Below are 19085 nucleotides of genomic sequence, written 5' to 3' on the forward strand. Positions count from 1 at the left end.
GTATAGCTGGTTAACCACTCCTCTCCACTGTATAGCTGGTTAACCACTCGTCTCCACTGCATAGCTAGTTAACCACTCGTCTCCACTGTAAAGCTGGTAAACCACTCCTCTCCACTGTATAGCTGGTTAACCACTCCTCTCCACTGTATAGCTGGTTAACCACTCCTCTCCACTGTATAGCTGGTTAACCACTCCTCTCCACTGTATAGCTGGTTAACCACTCGTCTCCACTGTATAGCTGGTTAACCACTCGTCTCCACTGTATAGCTGGTTAACCACTCCTCTCCACTGTATAGGTAGTTAACCACTCGTCTCCACTGCATAGCTGGTTAACCACTCGTATCATTTGTGAAATAGAGAATTGGTCAGCTAAAAAAAGACAACTCCTTAATTGATGACCAAATAAAGCTAGAAAACATATAATTATCATAATATTACGAAAACCTACTCTCAATGTAACTATTATTGGTGGCAAAAACAAAGAATTCTTCAGCAAAAAACAAAACAGACATTACTCAAGGATTTTCTTATACAGTTGAAGTTGGAAGTTTACATACACCTTAGCCAAATACATTTAAACTCAGTTTTTCACAATTCCTGACATTTAATCCTAGTAAAGATTCCCTGTCTTAGGTCAGTTAGGATCCTCACCTTATTATAAGAATGTGAAATGTCAGAATAATAGCAGAGAAATATTTATTTCAGCTTTTATTTCTTTCATCACATTCCCATTGGGTCAGAAGTTTACATACACTCAGTTAGTATTTGGTAGCATTGCCCTTACTTTTTTAAAACTTGGGTCAAACGTTTTGGGTGGCCTTCCACAAGCTTCCCACAAATAAATTGAGTGAATTTTGGCCCATTCCTTCTGACAGAGCTGGTGTAACTGAGTCAGGTTTGTAGGCATCCTTGCTCGAACACGCTTTTTCACTTCTGCCCACAAATTTTCTATAGAATTGAGGTCAGGGCTTAGTGATGGCCACTCCAATACCTTGACTTTGTTGTCCTTAAGCCATTTTGCCACAACTTTGGAAGTATGCTTGGGGTCATTTTCCATTTGGAAGACCCATTTGAGACCAAGCTTTAACTTCCTGACTGATGTCTTGAGATGTTGCTTCAATATATCCACATAATTTTCCTGCCTCATGATGCCATCTATTTTGTGAAGTGCACCAGTCCCTCCTGCAGCAAAGCACCCACACAACATGCTGCTGCCACCCCCGTGCTTCACGGTTGGGATGGTGTTCTTCGGCTTGCAAGCATCCCCCTTTTTCCTCCAAACATAACGATGGTCAAACAGTTCTATTTTTGTTTCATCAGACCAGAGGACATTTCTCCAAAAAGTACGATCTTGTCCCCATGTGCAGTTACAAACCGTAGTCTGACTTTTTTTATGGCAGATTTGGAGCAGTGGCTTCTTCCTTGCTGAGCAACCTTTCAGGTTATGTCGATATAGGACTCATTTTACTGTGGATATAGATACTTTTGCACCCGTTTCCTCCAGCATCTTCACAATGTCCTTTGCTGTTGTTCTGGGATTGATTTGCACTTTTCGCACCAAAGTAAGTTCATCTCTAGGAGACAGAACGCGTCTCCTCCCATGGCGGCATGACGACTGCGTGGTCCCATGGTGTTTATACTTGTGTACTATTGTTTGTACAGATGAAAGTGATACCTTCAGGCGTTTGGAAATTGCTCCCAAGGATGAACCAGACTTGTGGAGGTCTACATTCTTTAAAAAAAAAATGTTATTCTTTTATTTATTTTTTAAATCTGAGGTCTTGGCAGATTTCTTTTGATTTTCCCATGATGTCAAGCAAAGAGGCACTGAGTTTGAAGGTAGGCCTTGAAATACATTCACAGGTACACCTCCAATTGACTCAAATTAGGTCAATTAGCCTATCAGAAGCTTCTAAAGCCATAACAATTTTCTGACATTTTCCACGCTGTTTAAAGGCACAGTCAACTCAGTGTATGTAAACTTTTGACCCACTGGAATTGTGATACAGTGAATTATAAGTGAAATAATCTGTCTGTAAACAATTGTTGGAAAAATGACTTGTGTCATGCACAAAGTAGATGTCCTAACTGACTTACCAAAACTATAGTTTGTTAACAAGAAATTTGTGGAGTGGTTGAAAAACGACTTTTAATGACTCCAACCAAAGTGTATGTAAACTTCCAACTTCAACTGTATATATTTTCACAAGATTTATTATTATATTAAGTTGTTCAATACACGTTCAAACCTTAACCTGTGCGTGCAGTGGCATGGCAGAGGTAAAGGGGTAGAAAGGGAGGGATGTGTTAAGAAGAGGGGTATCAGGTAATCTCAGCGTACAAACATTTCTGGAACTATACACTTGATAGTTATGGTGTCAAACATAGGAAATTCAATTAAAGCTTCTTTTTTTTACAAAAACAATCAGTATTTAAACATTTTGGTTATAATATTTAGGTCAAGTTATTATTCTGTTGTCCTAACCCACAACTATATGGGGGGGATGGGAGATGTGTATAGGACAAGGTGTATCGATCCTAGTGCAAAAACATTTCTGGAACTCAAACTTTACATATACTGTGTCAATCATTCACTTAAAAGCAACTTACCACATGCTAATGTAAAAACATTCAGTTCTAACATTTTGGTCAAGTGTTTTCTGCCTGTTTCTTGACTCCCTCCATTCATGGTCTGCAATGTTTGAGATCAGAGAAATAACTTTTGGACTGATTGCATGCTGCTTTCTTGAGTTCTTCTCCACTTTGGACCCAATATCTGGGTTGCTCTTGCGTTGGATGAAATTACATAAATAACGTCATTCTATACTACTTATTAAAATCACTAGCAGTGGTCCTCTACCCCGTCAGATAGAATCATTTGATTTGTTGACTAACAAAAATGGACCTGCAAAAATCCATTGATCTAATTTAAAGGGGCTACACGTAGGATGTTTGCAATGTGATATTAGAAAATGTCTGATACAGTTAAAGTAACAGTGGAACGATAATGTTTCACAATGTTTTTTCACCAGAAGGTACGTTGTTGCTAATTTAGCTGCTGATTTGGGACTAGATATGAAAACCTTGAGCAAACGCAAGATGCGGTTAGATGTCATCGCCGGTAAGAAATATCTTGACGTGAACAAAGAGACGGGGGAGCTGTATATTGTTGAAAATATGGACAGGGAATACCTCTGTAGTTCTAAAACAGCTACAACTTGTTTTCTAAAAATGGAGGTAATTATTGAAAATCCAGTTCGGATATTTAACATAGAATTGGAAATCGTTGATATAAATGACAACGCGCCACGTTTTCGTAGAGATATCATAAACCTAGATATTTCTGAATCGACCCCAGCCGGAGAGCGTTTTTCTCTAAGCAATGCAATTGACCCCGATGTGGGCACGAATTCTGTAAAAACCTACCATATCAGTGAAAGTGATCATTTTGATATTGAAATTCAGACCGGGAGGGATGGATCGAAGTTCGCCGATTTGATACTGAAAAAGGCTTTAAACCGAGAGGAGCACGCCGTTCATAACCTAATACTCACCGCTGTAGATGGTGGAGTCCCCGCGCGCTCTGGTACAGCCAACATAATTGTTCGTGTCCTGGACACAAATGATAATGCCCCTCAGTTTGACAAAGATTCATATAATATAAATATAATGGAAAACTTTCCAATAGGAAGCCTTGTAGTTAAATTGAATGCAACAGACTTAGATGATGGTATCAATTCGGAAATAGTATATTCATATAGCTTGTATACATCAGAGAAAACACAAGAAACGTTCAGTTTAAACCCTAATAACGGAGAAATAACGGTGAAAGAAATGATAAATTATGAAGACTTCAGGATCTATGACATGGAAGTCATTGCAACTGATAAGGGGACCAACTCTTTGTCAGGTCAGTGTAAAATAACTATTCTAGTGACGGATATGAATGACAATCATCCTGAAATATCAATCAAATCATATCAAAGTCCTATAAAGGAGGATATAGCAGTAGACACGGTGATAGCAGTTGTCAGTGTCAGCGATAAAGATTCAGGTGAAAATGGGATTGTCGATATCCATATTGCGGATGAATTACCTTTTGCACTAAGAGAGAATTCCGATAACTATTATGAGTTAGTAGTATCAGAACCTCTCGACCGTGAGAAGGTCCCAGAATATGACATAACTTTTACCGTAACAGACAGGGGTTCCCCTCCGCTATCTGACAATGAAACAATGACTTTAGAACTACTAGACGTTAACGACAACGTTCCACAGTTCCCCCAGTCGTTCTACACTCTACCCGTTATGGAGAATAACGCGCCTGGGGCCTTGCTAAGTTCCCTCACTGCGTTTGATCCAGACCTCCATGAAAACCAGTATCTAGTTTATTTCATCATAGAAAAGGAGATAGTGAACACCTCCATTTCCATGCTGTTTTCCATCAATCCGGAGAACGGTAATCTTTACGCACTGAAGACGTTTGACTATGAGATAGAGAAGGAGTTCCTTTTCCACATTGAGGCCAGAGACTCTGGTGTTCCTCCTCTCAGCAGTAATGTGACTGTCCACATCATTATTGTTGATCAGAACGACAACACCCCGGTCATAGTCTCTCCGTGGCGCGTGCACGGCTCCTTGGTGGAGGAAAAGATTCCCAGATCCACCGATAAAGGATCCCTGGTCTCCAAGGTGATAGCCATAGACACGGACTCGGTCCAGAACTCTCGGATTACATACCAGTTTCTACAGGTTACTGACGCCACCGTATTCAGTCTGGACCAATACAATGGAGATATCCGGACCATGAGAATGTTCAGTTACAGAGATCCGCGTCATCAACGGCTGGTTGTCATCGCCAAGGACAACGGGGAACCTGCTCTCTCAGCTACAGTTACCATCAAGCTGTCAACAGTGGAGACTGCTGTTAAAGCCTACTCTGACATGACTGAAGTGCCTCTAGAATATGACATATTTTCAGACTTAAACCTGTATTTGGTGATCGGCTTGGGCTCGGTGTCCTTTCTGTTACTGATCACCATATTGGTCACCTGTGTGCTGAAGTGTCAGAAACCGATGCCCAGCAAAGCGGCTCCTCCCAGTAGGAACAGCGTGATCAGCAAGAGAGGAACTCGACCATCGCAGATTCCACCCTGGTCTCCAACGATGCCTACTGGTACAGTCTGTTTCTAGCAGAGACCAGGAAAGGAAAGCTGGTAGTCAGACAGCCTGTGCCAAAGGCGGGCTCCAGATACATTGTGTCCAGTTTACCAAGGAGCACGGGCCTGACAGAGACCAGCGACTCAGCAGCCTCTACTCTGCAGGTAAGAAGGACCTCCACCTCTGAATGACCTCCACATCAAAGCACAATGCAACAACAGTATGACTGAGTCACTGCAATCTTAGAAAAAGGGTTCCAAAAGGGTTCTTCAGATGTTCCCATAGGAGAACCCTTTTTGGATCCAGGTAGAACCCTTTTGGGTTCCATGTAGAACCCTCTTTGGAAAGGGTTCTTCATGGTACCGAAAATGATTCTACCTGGAACCCAAATGGTTTTACCTGGAACCAAAACTAGTTCTTCAAATGATTCTCCTATGGGGAATGCCAAATAACCCTTTTAGGTTCTCCAGTGCCATCTGAAAGTATTCAGACCCCTTGACTTTTTCCACATTTTGTTACGTTACAGCCTTATATATATATATTTTTTTAAATTCCCTCATCAACCTACACACAATACCCCATAATTATCACGGCTCAGGCTAAGACCCAGATGTAGACACAGGAGGTGGAAAGTATGAGTCTCAGAGTTTATTAGTTTAAGGAGCAGGCAATCGGTAGGTTAATAACGTCTTATGGCTGCAATCCCGCTACCGGCATCGATATGACAACATCCAGTGAAAGTGCAGGGCGCCAAATTCAAACAACAGAAATCTCATAATTAAAATTCCTCAAACATACATGTGTCTTTTATCAATTTAAAGGTAATCTTGTTGTTAATCCCACCAAAGTGTCCGATTTCAAAAATCTTTTATAGCGAAAGCACTACAAACGATTATGTTAGGTCACCACCAAACCACAATAAGCACAGCCATTTTTCCAGCGAAAGATAGCAGTCAGAAAAAGCAGAAATAGAGATAAAATTAATCACCAACCTTTGATTATCTTCATCAGATGACACTCATAGGACTTCATGTTACACAATACATGCATGTTTTGTTTGATAAAGTTCATATTTATAACAAAAAATCTGAGTTTACATTGGCGCGTTACATTCACTAGTTCCAAAAACATCAAGTTATTTTGCATAGCCACATCGTTTCAACAGAAATACTCATCATAAATGTAGATGATAATACAAGTTATACACATGGAATTATAGATATACCTCTGCTTAATGCAACCTCTGTGTCAGATTTCAAAAAAACTTTACGGAAAACGCAAATCATGCAATAATCTGAGACAGAGCTCAGAACAATAGCCAAATTAGCCGCCATGTTGGGGTCAACAGAAACAAGAAAATACATGATACATGTTTCCTTACCTTTGATGAACTTCATCAGAATGCAGTCCTAGGAATCCCAGGTCCACCATAAATGCTTGATTTGTTCGATAATGTCCGTTATTTATGTACAATTAGCTACTTTGGTTAGCGCGTTTGGTAAACAATTCCAAAGTCACAAAGCACGTCCACTATAACGTGACAAAATGTCAAAAAGTTCCATAACAGTCAGTAGAAACATGTCAAACGATGTACTGAATCAATCTTTAGAATGTTGTTAATATACATCTTGAATAACGTTCCAACCGGAGAATTAGATTGACTTCAGTTGAGCGATGGAACGGAGATGCCTATCACGTGAACGCGCGTGGTCAAAGCATGGTCAGCTCGTGGCAGTGGTGACTAATTCCTGTCTCCTTCGGCCCCCCTTCACATTAGAGTCATCAGACAAAGTTCTATTGACTGTTGACATTTAGTGGAAGCCGAAAACTCATCAATATCTCGCTGTAATTTCAACGAGAGCTTGGTTGGAAACAAGAGACAAAGTGCTGTGAGCCAAGGGTTTCATTCTAGATACATGGAAAGTGGGATGTATACGGAGGGTGTGGGGCAACAGAAAGACCTTACAGATGGGGAAAAGGTCGATAAAATGGGGGGAAAGTTTGCGGAACTCCACCAGGAAGGGCAGATCCCGAGTGGAAAGCCATGGAAAGCCAGAGACCCGTAGCAGAACAGGGAAGGGTGTTGCGGGCATAATCCACCTACACCAATTGCTGGCTCCAGGTGGTGGGATTGGTGGAGACGAGGCAACAAAGAGTCGAATCCAGGTCCTGATTGTCTCGCTTCCGACTGGCCGTTAGAATGGGGTTGGATGAAAACCAGAGGACAGGCTGGCCGACTACCCAATGAGGGTGCAGAACGCCTTCCAGAACCGGGATGAGAACTGAGGACAGTGATTGGAGACAATGTTGACCGGAAGTCCATGGATCCGTAAGAAGTGCTGCACCATGAGCTGGGCCGTCTCCTTAGCTGAGGGCAACTTAGGCTGGCTTTGGAAAACCTATCCACCACCGTTTGGATGGTGGTGTTGCCATCTGACGGAGGGAGACCCGTGATGAAGTCCAAGGATATATGGGACCAGTGGCCGTGAGGGACAGGGAGTGGTTGAAGGAGGCCAGCCGGGGTCTTGTTCTGCACACACAGTGCAGGCGGCAACGAAGAGATGTCAGGAACCATGGCTGCCACCAAAAACGTTGTTGGACCAAAGCTAAGGTCCGATGGGAGCCAGGATGACAGGTGAGTGTGGAAACAAACATCCAGTTGGCTGGGAACACTGCGCCTTGCGGACCAGACCTCCACCACGAACTGACGGGACGGGTCCGGATGGATTAAGATGGAAGCTGTAGTGAATCGCTGCTTGAGGTCTCAGAACGTCCGGTCAGCTGCTGGGAACCATATGAACGGAAGTTTCCGTCACATTTTCTTCTAAGAGTGTGTGCCCTAAAACAGGGGTTCCCAAACTCTTTTACTCGGGGCCCCAACATTGGGGAATATCCTGCATCCCCCAACGCGCGCCAAGTCTATTTCTACGGGCACAAGCACAGTTCATGACACAAACTGTTCACACCCCTCTTGTTGCTAAAAAATAATTTAGTAGCTTTAAAGCTTATTTCCTGCAATTCTATACATTTTATCATTGGGTTACAACAATATCTACATTTTTGGGGCGTACAATATATCTCAATATTTCTATTATTTATTTTATACATTTTTTTGGGGTCATTTTTATCAAGGGTGTTGTTAATTATGGACATGACTGTATTGGCAACGCATACGCCTCCAGTTCCACAACAAGCAAAGTGACGTTAACCCAGTGAAGTTGTTGGGAAGTTACAGTAATGAGAGAGCAACACCAAATGTTGATTAGAACCACACTACTGTGTAAGAACAAAAAGTAAATCCAAGATGGCATCGTGAATAACACAAATATAAGTTCTGTTTATTTCTGAGAAGAAGCAATGATGATTTTATAAAATACTGTTCAATAACTGCAACTTGGAAAATTACTGAAACTTAAAATGTGTAAGATCAAATTTGATAATGTTTTTGGCATCACATAACCTATTCACACAAACTTGTCGCATACTGTTTACCCAGATATACCGTATACAAAGTGTCAGGTGTTGAGAGGGCAGGTGTAACATTTCCACCTTCCACCACATTACCAGTCTAAATACAGGTCCCCTTCTGGCATTGCCAGGTAATCAGGCCTAGTTCCTTTATCTCTGAAATTCATTCATCTGTTATGAATGTATATTTTCTCCCTCTAGCACCTCAACAAACAGCTGCAGCACCTGCTGGGAAAAAGGCCTCTCTAATTTGGTCTGACAGGTTGAATGGCGTGTGGCTTATATTTCACTGCACTGACTGTGCCTGCATACTGCATCCTTGTAGAGCTAACACACAGTGATGGAGATTACACAGCGCCAGCAGCAATGTTGTCTATATATGGTACAGCCTACAAGAAAATGAGACAGAAACCCCTTGAGCTTTCAAAACAAACAAGGTTACGGTTTCACATTAGACTTCCTGTCCTTTATGAGTCTAGATGGACCAAATGGCTTCCTCTCATTATTGACATCGCATGATCTATTCTAATTCGGTATTTGTTTATTGACTTTCATTTCATCAAATATCTCCATCCCCTGATTTAAAATGCATCCGAATAAACCCCCCCCTCTCTCTCTCAGTGAGCCGTCAAGCTGAACGCCTCAATGAGGCCACTCCCGCCTCCATGCTGCAGAGGTTGTCTCTCCTCCTCTTACGTCACTCAGTAGGGAAGAGAGAGCAGGAGGTCTGCAGCAAGAGAGGGGTCAGGGTTGTAGTGAACTTGTTTTGCTGTGCACCACTCTCTCTATACCTAATAATGTGCACTGTCATTCCTCAACATCCAGCCATAGCCTATCCATAGTCTATCTACATGTTCTGCAATATCTGTCCTCGTGTTATTATACATTTCCGCACTCGTTCCAATGTATAACAAATGTTTTACTTGATCAAGGCTGGTTCTTGTAAAAAGGTAAGTATTTGTAGAATAAATTATGTGTGTGCGCTTGTGTGTGAGGGTGACTGTGTGTGTGTGTGTGGATTGCTGAAACGGTTGTTTTCCTAACCAACTCATGTTACCCTTTTCAGGTTGCCATGACATTTTTCCTTCTATCCTGTTTTGTCTGTTTTGGGCTGTAGGCTATATATTTTTGAAGTATTAACTTTCAGACTTTTCCCAAGATTGATCAGATAATCCCTTCAGTAGAAATGGAGTGATTAATATGACAAAATGAGAGTATAGCCATAGGCCATAACCATGCATACAGAAAGATTCCTTGTGTTCTGCAATGTCTTGACCATTGAAATGCTTCTTTCTTTTCTCCCTGTTCTTAAGTACCCTAAATGAGGGAAGTCCACTGTGCAGCTGGAGGTATGCAGGAGTCTCACTCAACCGCCCCGGGAACCCCTTTTAAAATGGCCTTACAGAAATGATGTGTTTTCTTTTTCGTGTCTGTTTTTGTTTCAGTGGAGTTCTTCTCGTCCTGTGTTTTTCCCCTCTAGTTAAGAGGAGCGGTGGTTTTGATCACAAATGTCACTCTGGTGATACCCCTGCCCCGTTCCTCATGGCTTCATCCATGAAAAGCACCAGATTGGGTCTGTCCTGCATCGACCTTTTGCCCCTTTTTAACAGATCCTCATCCCCAAACTAGCCAATGCTGCCCATGTTAGACTCTTATCCTCAAGGCTCCTCCTATTGGGCCTGTCTCAGCTCTGACTACATAATAATATCCTCCTCCTATTGGGCCCGTCTCAGCTCTGACTACATAATAGTATCCTCCTCCTATTGGGCCTGTCTCAGCTCTGACTACATAATAATATCCTCCTCCTATTGGGCCCGTATCAGCTCTGACTACATAATAATATCCTCCTCCTATTGGGCCTGTCTCAGCTCTGACTACATAATAATATCCTCCTCCTATTGGGCCCGTCTCAGCTCTGACTACATAATAATATCCTCCTCCTATTGGGCCCGTCTCAGCTCTGACTACATAATAATATCCTCCTCCTATTGGGCCTGTCTCAGCTCTGACTACATAATAATATCCTCCTCCTATTGGGCCCGTCTCAGCTCTGACTACATAATAATATCCTCCTCCTATTGGGCCCGTCTCAGCTCTGACTACATAATAATATCCTCCTCCTATTGGGCCCGTCTCAGCTCTGACTACATAATAATATCCTCCTCCTATTGGGCCCGTCTCAGCTCTGACTACATAATAATATCCTCCTCCTATTGGGCCCGTCTCAGCTCTGACTACATAATAATATCCTCCTCCTATTGGGCCCGTCTCAGCTCTGACTACATAATAATATCCTCCTCCTATTGGGCCCGTCTCAGCTCTGACTACATAATAATATCCTCCTCCTATTGGGCCCGTCTCAGCTCTGACTACATAATAATATCCTCCTCCTATTGGGCCTGTCTCAGCTCTGACTACATAATAATATCCTCCTCCTATTGGGCCCGTCTCAGCTCTGACTACATAATAATATCCTCTAGCAATGCTACTATTACGATGCTGATATGTAGGTTCTGCTGCCCTAGTTTCCTAACTCTAAAGTACATTTGGTCTTTCTTCTCTGGCGGAACAGTGACCTCTGGACGGTTTCCTATCAGGGAAACAAACTAATGGAATTGATTGGCCTCAGAGGACATCAGACAGAGACATTAATAATCATAACGCTGCTGATAATAATAATCATCTGTGATCTATTTGGCAGAAACTCTGGATTTAGTTGTAATCCAGATTAAAGAGGGGGATGGATGACGGTATGCCCTCTCTCCTGCGATTCCTTTTTTGTTCAGGGCACACACCTGTGTGTAACTCCTGATTGCAGCCAGTTACTGAGCACTCAACCCTGCATCTGGCCCCCGGGGGCCGCAGAATGACAGACAAAAAAAAGGAAAAGGAAATCGGACAATTGTCCGGCCCCCTCTTGCACACCACAACTGATCCCTGACTGACACATCTCACAGCATCCTACCCCGGCCCTCCCTGCAACCACCACAGACATATTACAACCCAGGCTGACATACATGTTAGCATGTAGCAGAACTTCCCCCAAATCCCTAGGTTTTCCAGTAATCCTGCTTGGAAGATTATGGACTTCCTGCTTTCCCCCTCCTGATTCAGGTAATCTTCCAACCTGGTATTCTGGAAAGACAGGGGATTTTGGGAAAGTTCCTGGATGTCTGCAACCCTAAACAGAACTATACGGTCCTCTGCATGTAATATTAATACATGCTCATCCCCTTCACTCCCATCACTAATGCAGATCAGGGACATGTTCTACTGTATCTTAGACTGTTTGTTTGGTGGATTGGACTGTACTGTTTGTGGTGTGAATGATTGACTGTTTGATTGTTTGACTGACTGTTGATGAGTTCACAACACAATGATCCTTGTGAATTCGTCTTCACTGGGATGTGATGCCTGACCTAATTCTTTGTGCAGAGGGACAGAAAATGAAACTTATCACCCAGTTACTTAGCAACTACTCTCTCCCTCACGTAATCTTGGAGCATGGTGTACATCGATAGCCCCACCACCACCAGAATCCTCCACTCTGTCGTTCTGCCTGATGCCTTGTCAGACTGACAGACCTCGGCTGCATGAGACGTGTCATAGTCTGGCCAATCACAAGGCTGTGAGTGTCCCAGATCCCTCCCACCTTTGTCTAATCCTCTTCTCTCATTCTCAGGGGTCCACCACCACTGGCAGCGGCAGCAGTTCCTCATAAGGCCCCATCCCCATTGGTCCACCAGAGTTACATCAGAAGGAACCCCGCGTCCACTGATGAAAGGAACCCCCGTCCTTACCCTACTCAGCCCCCTCCCCTAAGCGACCAGGCCTCCAGTGACACTTCACCTACACCCCCTTGGCCAAACAATGACTGTCATCCCAAGGACCTAAAGGACACTCTGATGGTCCCCTGCCCCCCTATCCCCCAGCCATGACCCAATCTCTCTAATAGCACACACTAGCCCCAATCAACTTCAACGTCTTTCAACATCCATTCAACACGCATGGTTCTGCATGGCTATGGCCCATCACTGAGGGCCCCTCACGTTTCAACTAACCACAGTGAAGAGAACATACACTAGAGAGACAGAATGCAGGAGGGTACTACAGGACATGCAGCAGGAGTTAAAACAGCCACTATGAATATACAGAGACAGACATAGGAATGTGGAATTGCCGTCAAAGACTGTACCCCCTTTCCAAAAGGAAAGACCTTGGATGTTAGGTTTTTACTTAAGTATTTGTTCTTGTTCGGTCAGAGCACACGTGTGGAAATGTAGAATCAAACAAACCAATATATCCTAAAAAGGAATTTAGAATACTTTCACCAATCCATTCATCAAACAACAAAGAGTGAGCCCTTCTTTATCAATAGTGTATATGTACGTATATCGGCCCTTTCCTTCATGTGCATCTGCTTTGTTAGGAAATGTGTTAGATGTGGTCCGGGATATTTTAAGTGACTCACAGTGTCTACCAAGGTCTCACTCTACCGTCACTGTTTATTCAGTTTTTTATTTTTCACTTTTCATAACAACAGTGTCATTACAAAGAATACTGTTAGCCACTATGATGAAGTCACAATTATGACACCTCTCTGATGAAGGTGCAATGACAAAGACTGCTGGTCTGGAGGAGGGGTCAGAGGTCATCGTCCTATGCTCTCACCCTCCTCCTCCACTCCAGAGCAGAGCAAACTGCACATAGTTCCCTCCTAAAAACATCCATGTTCTACCCCTATGTGAGGTTGGGGGTTGTCTGGGCTTTGCCAGTGAGGGGAAGTATTAGAAGTATCTGGTAATTTTGAATCATTTTGAATTAGGCCCTATGGCAAATACAGTTTCATCCAAATATAATATGTGCATTTTTTATATTGTTTCACTGCCTTATACGTTCACTTTAAACCTTTATCAGTGAATAAGTTCATTTTAATCACTTAAATGAATGACTGTTATTTTATGTGTAATGCTGGATGTATTTGATGCCAATGCTTTAGTATTGAAGTAAACAAAGAAAACAATACACTGGCCAAATTAATCTGTTTTTAAAGTTTACATTTCTTTATTTTTAAAACTATGTACAAAATGTGACTGCTAAACAAAATGAAACTCCAATATGTATTTAAAATATTACTACAATAACTACTATTCCTGCTTTTAGTTCTGATCAAGGCAAGTATATACGTGCTTTGTGTAGCCTATAGTATCTGTTGATGGTGCAATATGTAGTCAGTCTTTATGTATTGTACTGCATGCCATGTTGATCTGATCTATAAAACTATTACATTAATGATGAATTACCTCTTTGCTCTCTGGTTCTTTTAGCTCTCCAAGGTGGGCCCACTCATCCGTAGGACACAAAAGATGCCCCTAACCGCTGATACGAGGTCAGATATTTTTCAGATATGGTTAAGGTCAAGTTTGGTAGGTATCTGATCCTAGATCTGTGGTGTAGGGGCAGCTTTTGCTAGGGTCAGCTGAGCAGTTCCACAGCAGCTCATTGGTTGACATGCTAGCTACTGAAGCCTCCTCAATTCAACTTTTGAAGTAACTGCACATTAGCAGTTCTACCAGACAAAAGCTTCACGGTTGAACTGATTATTTGAAATGTTTAATAAACAAATCAATAGCCTGACGCAGGGTTTCCCAAACTTGGTCCTGGGGCCCCCCTGGGTGCACATTTAGGTTTTTGCCCTAGCACTACACAACTGATTTGAATAATCAAAGCTTGATGATGAGTTGATTATTTGAATCAGCTGTGTAGTGCTAGGGCAAAAACCAAAACGTGCACCCAGCGGGGCCCCAGGACCAAGTTTGGGAAACCCTGGCCTAACCTGGTGGTGCTGGGGTGTAGGTGGTGATCTATAAAACAGAAGCAACAACAGGACAGTGATAGGAAGAAAGTCATTATAAAATTATTGAATCTCATTGGTTAATACTTTACTGATTGATGAAACATGATAGGTGGATATTGAAGGTGGGTAAAGTGACAAAAGACTCAGAGGTAGGCCTCATAGAGTTAGATAGAGGACTCATCTTTACATTTGTGCCATTATGGCGTCTGTGACAGCATGGGCAGCGCCATTGAGGTTACAACCCATAGGAATCCCCACCCAGTTGACACTTGAACTACTTTAAATTGGCATGGTGGAAGCCCTCAATGGCGCTACCCATGCTAAAACAGCCATTTGGCCATTAGAGACCTCTATCATTCTCTATGGTAGGCCAATAACTTAAAGGGAAATGTTTTGCTTGTCAGCACTTAAGTTTGTTTCCCAAACTACAGAAATCATCCCTGTATGGTGCATTTTGCGACTTATGATGCTGCGTTTTGCATCCTGTTATGCAAAATGCATCATACAAAGATGATTTCTGTATTTTAATAGTTACATATGTTGAAAACTTGATTGCTGACAAGCAAAACATTTTGGGACCTTATCAACAATGGACTAATGAAACAAATACCAAAAGATAGTTATTGGGTAGAATTTCTCTTTAAGTCACTGGCAGAAATCCATTATGGTTCATTTTTTGCTTCAACTATTTTTTTGTTTGGGGGGTGTACAGCTATAATATTCATGTTTCACACTTAGTTTATACCACATGTACCCATAGGCTGCCCTGCCCCCCCCCCAAAAAAGTAAGAAATACATACAGAGAAATCATATTGATCACAAAGGATTTTTAAAATAATACAATTGGTATGTAAAGAGGTGGGCCTACTCCCCAACATGTCCAGACCTCAATTGTTCCTTGACTTCCGTAATTCTAATGAGTGTTTATGAACGCAATAAGTGGAAAACTAAACTATATCTGCAGAATATTAACTTAATTGAACTGTGAGTTCGGGCAAATGAGGAAAACAACAGGATTTTACTACAAAGGTAAACAAGAACGTCGTTCAATTAGGCCAACAGTGACAAATGCGATATTGTTTCGAATCGTAAATTACGTAAATTCAGCGCAGAGAATATGTCAACAATACAGTTATCGTGATATGTTGTCATATATGCATATATTCATATGCATAGCTCATATATCAAGCACATATATTGAGCATCATTTGGTGACTTTAGTGCCCATGGGCTGCTTAAGAGCCTGCCTGCAACCATATGATTAACACTTGCATAACACACCCCATGACTAGACATGAAACTGCTGTTGCTCAAAACACAGTTCCCCAATAACACAAAGAGCATTCTAGTCTCAGCAGATTCTAATCGCACAAACAAACATAGAATACTAAACTCATCTGATTGACTCAAGTCATTGCACACACTCACTCTATTCAGGAGACCTTTAACCCCAGTTCCCCTTATTTCACTGTTCTTTGACACACATACATTTCATCACATGAACACACACACCTCACCCCCCTCTCCTACTGGTCGGGTGCCAAGAGCAGAGGACTCTGCTGTGCACCAATGGGGCTCCTGTTCTGGCTAGAGCAGGCCCGCCTCCAACTCTTCACCGACCAGTCAGAAGAGCAGAACTACCAGAATTAACCGACATCATATTGTGTATAAAACCTAATGCACGCTCTGTTTAGGCACTCTTTTTCGGCTAGTTCCTTCTGAGCTAAATGAATGAGTCCGTGCACGTTTTGTCAGATATCTTTACATCCAATTAAACTGTCTTACTATATACCGATCCACCCTGTCCTGCGTCTTAACTTGGTCTCATTTCTCTAGTAACGATTCATCAACAATGTGCAATGGTTTGATTAGACCAGGTCTATTTATTCTGATGGCAAAACGAGTGGCGTTAGCTAGCGGATATTTGCTTTTTCACTTTGTGGCCTAAAATGTTCTGTAGGCCTAGTCGTGAGGAAGAGGCAGATACATTTTCACTTTAAATATGATGGAGCTGGCTAGCTACTGGTGAAAGGGCACGTCAGATTTGATTTACATACATGCTCACGTAAATGTGGTTTTATTTTGCTATTCACAACATGACAGTGTAGATTTACAGTGAGAGACAGGCCATGGCTCATGACATATGTGACCATTTCCTTGACCCCTCTCTGATGGCCAGAGGGGTCTTGATGCTTGAGTCTGTGTTTATCACTGGAGGTCGGTGGCACCATCATTGGGAAGGAGGGGCTCGTGGTAATGGCTGGAGCGGAAACAGTTGAATGGTATCAAATATAGTACGTTGGGAAAATATTCAGACCCCTTGACCTTTTCCACATTTTGTTATGTTACAGCCTTATTCTAAAGAGCAATATTTCCCCCCTTCATCAATCTACACACAATACCCCATAATGACAAAGCAAAATCAGGTTTTTAGACATTTTTGCCAATTTATTAAGAATAAAAAAACGAAATATCAAAATGACATACTGTACATCAAACATGTTTTCCATGTGTTTGATGCCATTCCATTTGCTCCATTTCAGACATTATTATGAGCCGTCCTCCCCTCAGCAGCCTCCACTGGTGTGTATGGGGTTATGTTAATGTCTAGTTCAGCCCATACAAATAGAGTGAACTGAATGGTACTGCTGTAACTAAAGTAGTTGGGCAAAGAGAGATGGCCAAGAGCAACAAGACAGAGTCTACATAACAGACTGCTGTGAGTAGGACATCTAGTGATTCAGCACTATGATTCAGGACAGAGAGCCTCTCCTCCTCACACAGTAGTTCAGTTAGTACTGATTATCTATGATTCGGGACAGAGAGCCTCTCCTCCTCACACCGTAGTTCAGTTAATACTGATTATCTATGATTCAGGACAGAGAGCCTCTCCTCCTCACACCGTAGTTCAGTTAGTACTGATTATCTATGATTCAGTACAGAGAGCCTCTCCTCCTCACACCGTAGTTCAGTTAGTACTGATTATCTATGATTCAGGACAGAGAGCCTCTCCTCCTCACACCGTAGTTCAGTTAATACTGATTATCTATGATTCAAGACAGAGAGCCTCTCCTCCTCACACCGTAGTTCAGTTAGTACTGATTATCTATGATTCAGGACAGAGAGCCTCTACTCCTCACACCGTAGTTCAGTTAGTACTGATTATCTATGATTCAGTACAGAGAGCCTCTCCTCCTCACACCGTAGTTCAGTTAGTACTGATTATCTATGATTCAGTACAGAGAGCCTCTCCTCCTCACACCGTAGTTCAGTTAGTACTGATTATCTATGATTCAGGACAGAGAGCCTCTCCTCCTCACACCGTAGTTCAGTTAGTACTGATTATCTATGATTCAGGACAGAGAGCTTCTCCTCCTCACACCGTAGTTCAGTTAGTACTGATTATCTATGATTCAGGACAGAGAGCCTCTCCTCCTCACACCGTAGTTCAGTTAGTACTGATTATCTATGATTCAGGACAGAGCCTCTCCTCCTCACACCGTAGTTCAGTTAGTACTGATTATCTATGATTCAGGACAGAGAGCCTCTCCTCCTCACACCGTAGTTCAGTTAGTACTGATTATCTATGATTCAGGACAGAGAGCTTCTCCTCCTCACAGCGTAGTTCAGTTAGTACTGATTATCTATGATTCAGGACAGAGAGCCTCTCCTCCTCACGCTGTAGTTCAGTTAGTACTGATTATCTATGATTCAGGACAGACAGCCTCTCCTCCTCACACCGTAGTTCAGTTAGTACTGATTATCTATGATTCAGGACAGAGAGCCTCTCCTCCTCACACCGTAGTTCAGTTAGTACTGATTATCTATGATTCAGGACAGAGAGCCTCTCCTCCTCACACCGTAGTTCAGTTAGTACTGATTATCTATGATTCAGGACAGAGAGCCTCTCCTCCTCACACCGTAGTTCAGTTAGTACTGATTATCTATGATTCAGTACAGAGAGCCTCTCCTCACGCCGTAGTTCAGTTAGTACTGATTATCTATGATTCAGCACAGACAGCCTCTCCTCCTCACACCGTAGTTCAGTTAGTACTGATTATCTATGATTCAGGACAGAGAGCCTCTCCTCCTCACACCGTAGTTCAGTTAGTACTGATTATCTATGATTCAGTACAGAGAGCCTCTCCTCACACCGTAGTTCAGTTAATACTGATTATCTATGATTCAGCACAGACAGCCTCTCCTCCTCACACCGTAGTTCAGGTAGTACTGATTATCTATGATTCAGGACAGAGAGCCTCTCCTCCTCACACCGTAGTTCAGTTAGTACTGATTATCTATGATTCAGTACAAAGAGCCTCTCCTCACACCGTAGTTCAGTTAATACTGATTATCTATGATTCAGCACAGACAGCCTCTCCTCCTCACACCGTAGTTCAGTTAGTACTGATTATCTATGATTCAGGACAGAGAGCCTCTCCTCCTCACACCGTAGTTCAGTTAGTACTGATTATCTATGATTCAGGACAGAGAGCCTCTCCTCCTCACACCGTAGTTCAGTTAGTACTGATTATCTATGATTCAGTACAGAGAGCTTCTCCTCCTCACACCGTAGTTCAGTTAGTACTGATTATCTATG

General features: G+C 42.4%; 1 pseudogene; it reads left to right on the plus strand.

Moving 5' to 3' along the window:
* The first annotated feature begins 2271 nt into the window (after window positions 1-2271).
* On the plus strand, window positions 2272-13927 carry LOC139581899 (protocadherin alpha-C2-like; annotated as a pseudogene).
* Window positions 13928-19085: the final 5158 nt, after the last annotated feature.

Source organism: Salvelinus alpinus, chromosome 7 (assembly GCF_045679555.1).
Source record: "Salvelinus alpinus chromosome 7, SLU_Salpinus.1, whole genome shotgun sequence".
Taxonomy (NCBI): Eukaryota; Metazoa; Chordata; class Actinopteri; order Salmoniformes; family Salmonidae; genus Salvelinus; species Salvelinus alpinus.